The sequence below is a fragment of the Macaca nemestrina genome, chromosome 7 (genome assembly GCF_043159975.1).
Source record: "Macaca nemestrina isolate mMacNem1 chromosome 7, mMacNem.hap1, whole genome shotgun sequence".
Classification (NCBI taxonomy): domain Eukaryota; kingdom Metazoa; phylum Chordata; class Mammalia; order Primates; family Cercopithecidae; genus Macaca; species Macaca nemestrina.
This window is the reverse complement of record NC_092131.1, coordinates 93,286,664-93,297,220: the sequence shown is the minus strand read 5'-3', so window position 1 is coordinate 93,297,220 and position 10,557 is coordinate 93,286,664. Positions and strand designations below refer to the sequence as shown.

Here is a 10,557-nt window from a genome sequence, read left to right as displayed (position 1 = left end):
AGCTCTTGTCTTTCTCAAAAAAGCAAGTACATAGACAGGTGATTTCTGGATCTCAGAATATACCAACAGAGAAAATAATTAGAGAGAAAAATAATTAGAATCAAAGTTTGATGGACAGGTTATTTAAATTAAGTGTCCTTCCTCTGACTCCAGGCACTGTGTAGACTCACAGTGGAGAAGCTGATCTTACAGCTGTTACAACATTGGCCAGCCCATTTCACAGAGCCTGGCCTAGTTTTTATAGGAAACAAAGCAGGTGAATGTCAGTGTTTAGGAGCCAAGACTCCATTGTTCTCTTCTGTTGGGAAAATCTCTGAGGCATTATTTAACCATATGCAAAGTGGAATTTCTTTCTGATTGAGTCATTCTTTTGTTGAGTCCAGGAAATTAAAGAGAACAACATTATTCCTGTGCTGAAAATGCACAGTACATAGTGATTACATGATACATGAGGAGGCTTTGAATTTGTTGATGTGACGGTAACAGATCACCATATTAATGTGATGTAGTTACAAGTAAATACAACGCAGAGAGCTAAGGCTATTTGGGATATACAGGTAAGCTTCGAGGACCCAGCCAGGAACCTTAGAGACCTCATAGATTCCCCTAGAAGAACAAATGACAGACTCTGACCAGCTTGCCTTAGATACCATGTAGGAGACATATCTCCATCTCTGACATGCTATCCAGACTTTTCTACTTTGCCACATTCACCTTTTTATAAAGAGATTGTTTTTTTCTCAGATCTTGGAAAGTTGGGGGGAGTAAGTGATGGATTCAATGCACTGTTGCCTGCATTCTTCCCTTTCCCCTCCACATCCCTGTGGGACTGATTTTCCAATCTCTACTGCAGAACTCTTGTATTTTTGATGTGATGATATACCCATAAGAAGCAGTGTTGTGCTAACTTCGGCAGCACATATACTAAAATTGGAATGGTAAGAGAAAATTAGCATGGCCCCTGTGCAAGGCTGACATGAAAATGTATAAAGCATTCCATTTTTTAAAATAAAATAAAAACTTAAAAAACAGCAGTGTTGATTAGAGAAAACAAGTACTAGTAACAGTAGCCATGATACAAAATAACTGTACAAAAATCAGTAACATTCCTATACAACAACAACATCCAACTGGAGTGTCAAACCAGGAACACAATCCCATTCACAATAGCCATTAAAAGAATAAAATACCCAGAAATACAGCTAACCACAGAGGCGAAAGATCTCTACAACAAGAATTTCAAAACACTGCACAAAGAAACCAGAGTTGACACAAACAAAGGAAAAAGCATTCCGTGCTCACAGAGAGGAAGAATTAGTATCGTTAAAAATCACCATACTGCCCAATGTAATTTACAGATTCAATGCTATTCCTTTAAAACTACCAACGGCATTCTTCACGGAATTAGAAAAAACTATTTTATGACATGGAACCAAAAAAGAGCCAGAATAGCCAAGGCAATCCTAAGGAAAAAGAACACAGCTGGAAGCATCACATTACTAGACTTCAAACTAGATTACAAGGTTACAGTAACCAAATCATCATGGTACTGGTACCAAAACAGACACATAGATCAATGGAACCGAATACAGAGTCCAGAAATCATGCTGCACACCTACAACCAACAGATCTTCGACAAACTTGACAAAAATAAGCAATGGGGAAGGGGCCAACCGTTCAATGAATGGTGCTGGGATAACTGTTTAACCATATGCAGAAGATTGAAACTGGACCCCTTCATTACATCATATACCAAAATCAACTCAAGATGGATTAAAGACTGAAACGTAATATCACAAACTATAAAAACCATGGAAGATAACCTAGGCAATACCATTCTGGACATAGGACCTGACAAAGATTTTGTGATAAAGATGCCAAAAGTAACTGCAAAAAATAAATTAATAAACAAATGGGACTTAATTAAACTAAAGAGCTTCTGCACAGCAAATAAATTGTCAACAGAGTAAACAGGCAACCTACAGAACGGGAGAAAATATTTGCAAACTATGCATCTGACAAAGGTCTAATATGTTTTCAGAATCTGTAAGGAGCTTAAACAAATTTACAAGCAAAAACAACACTGAAAAAGTGGGCAAAGGACATGAACAGACACTTCAGAAGAAGACATACACATGAAATACACAACAAACATATGAAAAAATGCCCAACATCACTAATCATCAGATAAATGTAATTCAAAACCACAAAGAGATACTGTCTCATGCCAGTGAGAATGGCTATTACTAAAAAGTCAAAAAATATTCTGCACCAGAAGGTAACTAGAAGCTAAGTACAATGCTGTCAATATAAGCATATAAAGCTGCACCATTGAAAACTACTTCATGAACTACTGCCACACCACATATGAAAATAGTGCTCCATTTGAAGCCTCTCTTTTATTAATTGTCCTCTATTTATCAGAGATGTTTTAGTGAACCTAGAAATTCATTTATACTAATGTCTTAAGGACTGAATGTAAATGATTATTTTTGCAATTATTGGAGGATATTCAGAAAGTCAGTTCCAATGTGTCTTGCAGTCTGAATCTGGCTAGTGGTGCCAGTGAGCATGTCTTGTATATACTGGATGTATCAGAGATTACTTAATTTAATCTTCAAAACACACTGTTCAGATGAGGAATCAAAGGTTCAAACAGGCTAAGTAACTCACCACTGGTCACATCAGTAATAAATGATAGAGTCAGTCTTTCCACCCACACCTAGAGGAGCAGTCCTCTCTTCAAGGCTGGCTGAGAAGCCCTTCTCTGAGTTTTAGCTAGCTCTCAGAGACCCTCTTTGCCAACCCCAAAGCCAAGAGGTTAAGCAAAGCTTGCATTTGGGGTCCTGTTGGAGTCTGACTTCCAAAAAGCAGCTATTGGCTCTCCCTGACTAAAAGCTTCTCATTTTCTAAGATCAACTTATTTGGGTTTCATTGCAAAGATCAGCTGGGGCTAAAACAGGCAAGCTCATGCTCCACAAAAAAAATACAATCAGATTATTTAGGAAACTCAAGAAATAAGAAGAGGAGCCACATTTAACAGAGAACAATTAGCAATAACATTTGAGAAGGTCTTTGACCTGAATTTCCTAATATATCCGGACAGAACTTGGTGACTCATGACTCAGAATCATTTTCTTTGGAAAAGTAGTTCAGATTTTTTCCAGAAACATTTACTTGTTCTTTTTTTTTTTAGATGGAGTCTGGCTCTGTTGCCCAGGCTGGAGTGCAGTGGCTCATCTCGGCTCACTGCAAGCTCTGCCTCCTGAGTTCACACCATTCTCCTGCCTCAGCCTCCTGAGTAGTTGGGACTACAGGCGCCCGCCACCATGCCCGGCTAATTTTTTGTATTTTTAGTAGAGACGGGGTTTCACCATGTTAGCCAGGATGGTCTCGATCTCCTGACCTCGTGATCCGCTCGCCTCAGCCTCCTAAAGTGCTGGGATTACAGGCGTGAGCCACCGCGCCCAGCCATTTTTTTTTTCTTTTTTTATGTACTCCAAAACACATAGTTCGAGTTAATTTTAAATGTCAATATCAACTTTCCTTTGGATCTGTGGGAAAACTCCATATAACACAGGACAATAGAATGTGCTTTCTTCTCAGGATCATGGAAAGGCTTTTCTCATCAGCTTCTACATGACACACATCACAGAAAAGACATCCAACCCACTGACTCACTAGGGCTCCTTAAGCGTCAGTAGATAGCTGCCTCTTTCTTTTTATTTTTGAAAATTCTATTGTGAAATATTTCTGACATACAGAAATATGGAGGAAATAATATTATAAATGCAGGGATACTTGTCTCCAATCTTAAGAAATAAAACAGTACAAATACACTAAAGGTGCTATTTTTTTTCCATCCCATCTTCCTCGGGAAAGTCCAACATATCTATACATGTCTTTATACTTTTACCACATTTGTCTGTATATCTAAGCAATATTGAGTATTATTTTTGTACAACTCAAACGTTACATAAACAGTATATCAATGACATTGTTCACAGGTATTCTTCTAAAATTTTTTTCATTTGACAATATGCATGCAAAAATTATCTATGTTGATGTTCATTTATTTTCACTGTAGTATAGTAGTATAATACACAAATATACTTCAATTTACTTCATCATTCTCTTGTTAATATTCATTAATTTATGTGTTAGTCCATTTTCATGCTGCTATAAAGAACTGTCCTAGACTGGGTAATTTATAAAGAAAAGAGGTTTGATTGACTCACAGTTCAGCACTGCTGGGGAGGCCTCAGGAAACTTACAATCATGGCAGAAGGCAAAGGGGAAGCAAGGCACCTTTTTCACAAGGCAGCAGGAAGGAGAATGAATGCAGGAGGAAATACCTAACACTTATAAAACCATCAGATCTCATGAAAACTCACTCACTATTATGAGAACAGCATGGAGGATAATTCCACGGTCTTATGGGAGTATGGGGGGGTGGTTCTCTTATTTTATACTGGGAGAGCTAGAGGAAATATCCAAAAGAAAGTTGGGCATTGAACTATAGTCCTCCAAGTGTTAAACATTTACAAACTGTCTTTATTCATTTAGTGTTACTATAAACAAATACTTGAGGCTGGGTAATTTATAAGGAAAAGAGCATTATTCACCTCATGATTATGCTGGCTCGAAAGTTCAAATATGGGCATCTAGTGAGAGCATCAGACTGCTTCCACTCACAATGGAGGGTAAAAGGGAACCATCTGTGCAGAGATCTCAAGGCATGTGAGGAAACAAGAGAAAGACAGGGGAGGTGGCAGGGCGGGGAGGTGCCAGGTTCCTTTCACAACCAGCTCTTGTGGGAACTAATAGAATGAGAACTCACTTACCACCATGGAAATGGCACCAAGCTGTTCATGAAGGATCCACCCCCAAGAGCTAAATGCCTCTCATTAGGCCTCACCTCCAACACTGATGATCAAATTTCAACCTAAGATTTGGAGGGGACAAACATCCAAACCATGGCACCAACATACTACTGCATGGACTGGTATAAGGCACAAAGCTTCCAGAGAGGCCTGACTCCTCACTCACCACTCTGCTACATTTTTCTTCCAGAGAGGTGGGTGTGTTCATGCAGAGCACACGTAACTTAAGGATTAGACACTGACCTTCTCTCCACAGGCTGGGTAGTTTACTTGAGCATCTGCAACAACAATTTGTGGATACCACTGAAAATTCAGAAGTAAGAGGTTACAGAGCTCACTTCTGATACTGGCTCCTACTTGACACCTGGGGATGGGACTACAATGATTAAAAATCAAGGGAGCACTCCTGTGCCAACATCAGAAACAAAGCAAAGCTTCCTCTCTGCCTTCCTACCCGAGGCTTCTTTCCCAGAACTCACCAGTGGTTCTGGGCTGCTCTGGCTCAGGCACATTTAGTCATCCTTTGGAATTGATACGGGAGCTTCTTGGGCGTATTTTTGTGTCATGGAGTGAGGGGTTAATAGACCCCCCGGGACTCTACAATCAAGTTCCTTTATCTCTTCTTCTCTATTTCTTCATTTAAAAAAAATTTCAGTATGTATTTCCAGGACTTTCAATCCCCCTACCCCTGTTAAAGGTCTTGACCTCCTACATGATGTGTTTTTAAACTTACCCAGATCTGCTGTTAATTTGGTTCCTGAGAATTGTGCTATGTTTTCCCCTGGGGCTCTCTCCAGTCTCACTTCTTAACTCTCCTCAAGTTCCCTTTACCACCAACCCTAATAGAAAAGAAGGGATGGGACAGGCCATCCTCTGGGGACACCAGAATAAGAAACTTCAAACCACAAATGATCAAAGACAACTCACTCTGCAAACGTCTGGACAGACACAAGAAGGAACAAGAATAAAACTACCACTTATCCATTAGCATGCATTTTTTATGATTAAGATGTTTATCATAGCAATAAAATTAAAACAAAATGAAAAATGAACCAACCAAGTGTTCAATAAAAAGGGATGGGTTAAGTAAATCCCGATACATAATTATATTGTAATGCTATATACCACTCAAAGCTATGACATGGAAGAATATTTAATGGCACAGAACAATATTCATGATGTATTGCTAAACAGAAAAAAAAAGTTTACAATATGAGTCCTACACACACATGCAGGAACATGCACATGTGCAAACATGCATGCACACACACAAGTATGCACATGTGCAGACACATGCATACATAAGTAGTTATGTAGTTATAATATACATAAAGAAAACAAAAGACTGGTAAGAGCCACACATCAAAATGTCAAGTGTATATCATTACATATGATTTTTCCTAATTTTACTTGGATTTTTAATGATCAGATCACATACCATTTTCTTGTTTTTTTTAGGGGAGGGATTTCTCTTTTTTTTTTTAACCTTTGAGTTATGAACTATGGTGACATATACCAGTTTTGTTTTGTTTTGTTTTTTTCCCAAGATAGTCTCGCTCTGCCACCCAGACTGGAGTGCAGTGGCCCGATCTCGGCTCACTGTAACCTCTGCCTCCCAGGCTCAAGTAGTTCTCCTGCCTCGCCCTCTGGAGTAGCTGGGACTACAGGTGCAGGCCACCACACCTGGCAAACTTTTTATTTTTTGTAGTCAGGGTTTTGCCATTTTGACCAGGCTAGTCTCGAATTGTTGAGTTTAGGTGATCTGCCCACTTCAGCCTCCCAAAGTGCTGGGATTATAGGCATAAGCCACCTCGCCAGGCACCTGACATATACCACTTTTAAAGGTGATTTGTTTAAAAAAATGAACCTTCAGAGCTGCTCATCCCCCTACTTCCTTGCCTCTCTGAAAAATCTCTTGTGCTTTGAATCTCTGAGCTAAATGATCTTGTCCACCCCTGGGTCATTGCTAAAGGACAGTGACCTCATTATCAATCGCAAAAATCAAGGCACAAACTGCCGGCAGACTGTGCTTTGAGCTCAGAGCTTCCGCATGGTTCCCTCTGTGTGAACACAAGCTATATAACTTCATGTCGGGTCAAGAGAAGCCCACTTTCTTTACTCAGATTTCTTTACTGGAAATCTATGCATGATTTCCAGTTACCTTGCAAGATGGTGCAAAGCTGACTGCTTGGGCAGGCCTAGGCCAGGTGAGGACAGAGAACCTTTAGTCCAAATCACATTGTTTACCTCTGATTCACATGCAATAAAGCCTACTGATCAGGCAGAAATGAGTAGTTCCATTACAAGAATTTACTAGTTAAAACCTAATCTATCTTTAATTCTAAATTTAATTTCAAATTTTAAAAAATTCAAGAGAAATCTTTTAAAAGTTATTTTACACTTTCTTGTCTTGGTAAGCAAATTAAATCTAGTGCATTTATTTTGATGAATACTAATGATAATTAATTCTCTACTCTAAGCGATGCTAACGTGGTGTACAATCTTATAACATGCAGGCCAAAGCACCTTGCCTTTTGTGTCTTTTCTGCATTCATCTCCTCCTTCACTCTTAAGAAGACATTTCATGGCCGGGCGCGGTGGCTCATGCCTGTAATCCCAGCACTTTGGGAGGCCGAGGCGGGCGGATCACAAGGTCAGGAGATCGAGACCACGGTGAAACCCCGTCTCTACTAAAAATACAAAAAATTAGCCGGGCGCGGTGGCGGGCGCCTGTAGTCCCAGCTACTCAGGAGGCTGAGGCAGGAGAATGGCATGAACCCGGGAGGCGGAGCTTGCAGTGAGCCGAGATCGCGCCACTGCACTCCAGCCTGGGCGACAGAGCGAGACTCCGTCTCAAAAAAAAAAAAAAAAAAAAAAAAAAAAGAAGACATTTCATGTTCTGTTTCAGTCAGATGGAGCTGCTATGACAAGATACCATAGGCCAGGCAGATTAAACAACAGAAATTTTTTTCTAGAAATTCAGGGGTTCTAGGAAGTCCGAGGTCAACGTATGGATATATCTAGTGCCTTTTGAGTGATCACTAGTGGAGACAGTGAGCTTTACTCTTTCTCTTCTTATAAAGACACTGATCTCATTATGGTGGCTCCAGCCTCACAAACTCATCCAAACCTAATCACCTTCTAAAGGACCCGCCTCTTCTTACCATTCCATTGCAGAGTAGAGCTTCATCATATGCATTTTGGGGGGACACAAGCATACAGCCCATAACACTATCTACAGAGGGAAGGTGTTAATTTCTTACCTCCTTTATAATTCTCCACTTTTGATATTATCTTAATTGTGACAACAGAGAAACAACTCCTTAATATTGTTTTAATGTATAAGTAAATAAGTTCTGAATAAAGCTTTAAGGTTTTGCTTGTTAATGTTTTCACCTATGGGTTTTTGTCCATACGTTCAATCTGGTTTGATCAGAATTTTTTTTTTTTTAATTTACTGGTTTTTGTTCATTCTCTAGCTAAAGTAGAGGATAAATGATCTTCACACACGAAGTGTCCACCTATCTTTTAAATGGACTTTACTGTTGTTTTGCTTTTATTTTTCATCTTTCCTTAAATAAAATAAATGTTCTTCAATGGGAAAATCCGCGTCGTATATTTGGTCCTCTACTATTCTGAACACAGAGCAGATGCTTGATAAACACTGTGTAACTGGCAATTCATAGATCTCAAAGACTCTTAATAACTGCGTAGGCCAGACGTGCAGCCATGAAATAATACATCAAAGGCACAAGTGTGAATAACAGTATGATGAAAAATTAAATTTCTACGAGAAACTATAATTCCCAAAACAGTGTTTTTTAATCTGTTTGCTTGGGGACTCCCTACCAAAGAACGCTAAAAACTACACACTGAGTGGTACATTTATAATTTGACTTCTAAAATGTGTCATGGTTAAGTTTACAAAGTTACAGAGCATATGTTTTTTGGTACATTGTAACTATTGACTTTTATAACTAAAGCTGATCCTTCATTTTAAATATATCTAGCAGAATCTAGCTACCATGGTGATTAATCTTTCCATCACCCATTTTAAAAATCTACAAACAAGTTCCTCTTTTAATAGACAGAAATTTCACTTTTTCTTCTTGAACTTTTATTTGTATTCCATTCACTTTGCATAATTTTATTTCTCTAGGTTTACTTATTACAGTTATTGATAGTATACAATATATATTCTTCATCAAATTGTATTGAAATGCACATTTAATGAGATAAATGTTTTAAATTATTTTTTACATATTGCTAAAATGTGATAGAATTAGCTTTCAGGGACCAGGCGCAGTGGCTCGTGCCTGTAATCCCTGCACTTTAGCAGGCCGAGGCGGGTAGATCACTTGAGGCCAGGAGTTTGAGACCAGCCTGGCCAACTTGGTGAAAACCTGTTTCTACTAAAAATGCAAAGATTAGCCAGGTGTGGTGGTGCACACCTGTAATCCCAGCTACTTGGGAGGCTGAGACAGGAGAATCGCTTGAGCCCAGGAGGCAGAGGTTGCAGTGAGCCAGGATCATGACACTGCATTCTAGCCTGGGTGACAGAGTGAGATTCCATTTAAAAAAAAAAAAGAATTAGCTGTTAGTACTATTTTTTACTTTGATAGAACTACCTACTGAGTAAATGTTGTTCACATATGTAAGTAAATAGGAATGAAACGAGTAATATTATAGCAGTGTCACTCTTTTTTTTTTTTTTTTTTTTTTGAGATGGAGTCTTGCTCTGTCACCAGGCTGGAGTATAGTGGTGCAATCTCGGCTTCAAACTATATGCCACAAATCATGTAGTAATCCATTTTCAAAAATGTTTTAATGATCTACCAGCTCTCAATTCAATGAGATCCTTCTTCATTGTTGAGATCAGGGAACTAGACTTAAACTACTTGCAAAATGATATGTTACCCAGACATTCACCTGTCAACACTGATAGTTTACAGTTGTCCTTGCTTGGTGCCCCTGAAGGTCTGTCATACTGGATCCGTGCAGCATGGTAAGATTCTACATGGATGACGGGTGGACAATCTCCTGTAATGTGGGAGAAGGGTGATTTTGAAGGGGGAGGTAGAAGAGCAGCAGAAAACACATTCACGGGCAGGTCACCTTGTGAATGGTGCAAAGTTGAATTTTTTTTTTTTTTTTTAGAGAGAGAGATAGGGTCTTGCTTTGTCACCCAGGCTGGTGTGCAGTGGTGCAATCATACCTTACTATAATCTTGAATTCTCAGACTCAAGAGATCTTCCTGCCTCAGGCGTCCCAGAAGCTGAGACTACAGGTGCATGCCACCACCTCTGGCTAATTTTTTTTTGTTTTTAGACATGGGAACTTGCTATGTTGCCATCATAGGCTAGTCTCAAACTCCTAGCCTCAAGCGATCTTCCTGCCTCAGCCTCCTAAAGTGCTGGGATTACAGACATGTACCACTGCTCCTGGCTAGTTGATGTGTTTGTTGTTGTTGTTGTTTTTAATTGATACCTACTCCCTTTGAAAGTTCAGGTATAGTCCCAGAAGGAAGATCAATGAGGTAGAAACCTTGAAGAAAGCTTCGGGAAGGAGTCTTGAGCTGAGCCTAGTGACAGATGAGATTTAGATAAGCAGAGAAGAATTGGGAGGATTATCCACCTGAGAGGCACAGAAGGAGCAAAGGCCTTGACTGTAGTGT

The 10,557-nt window shown here is 39.4% G+C and overlaps 1 non-coding gene across 1 annotated transcript; it reads left to right on the top strand.

Moving 5' to 3' along the window:
* The first annotated feature begins 900 nt into the window (after positions 1–900).
* Positions 901–1,006, top strand: LOC112426272 (U6 spliceosomal RNA). Its single transcript, XR_003017547.2, has one exon. It is a non-coding gene; the product is annotated as a U6 spliceosomal RNA (small nuclear RNA).
* The last annotated feature ends 9,551 nt before the right edge of the window (positions 1,007–10,557 follow it).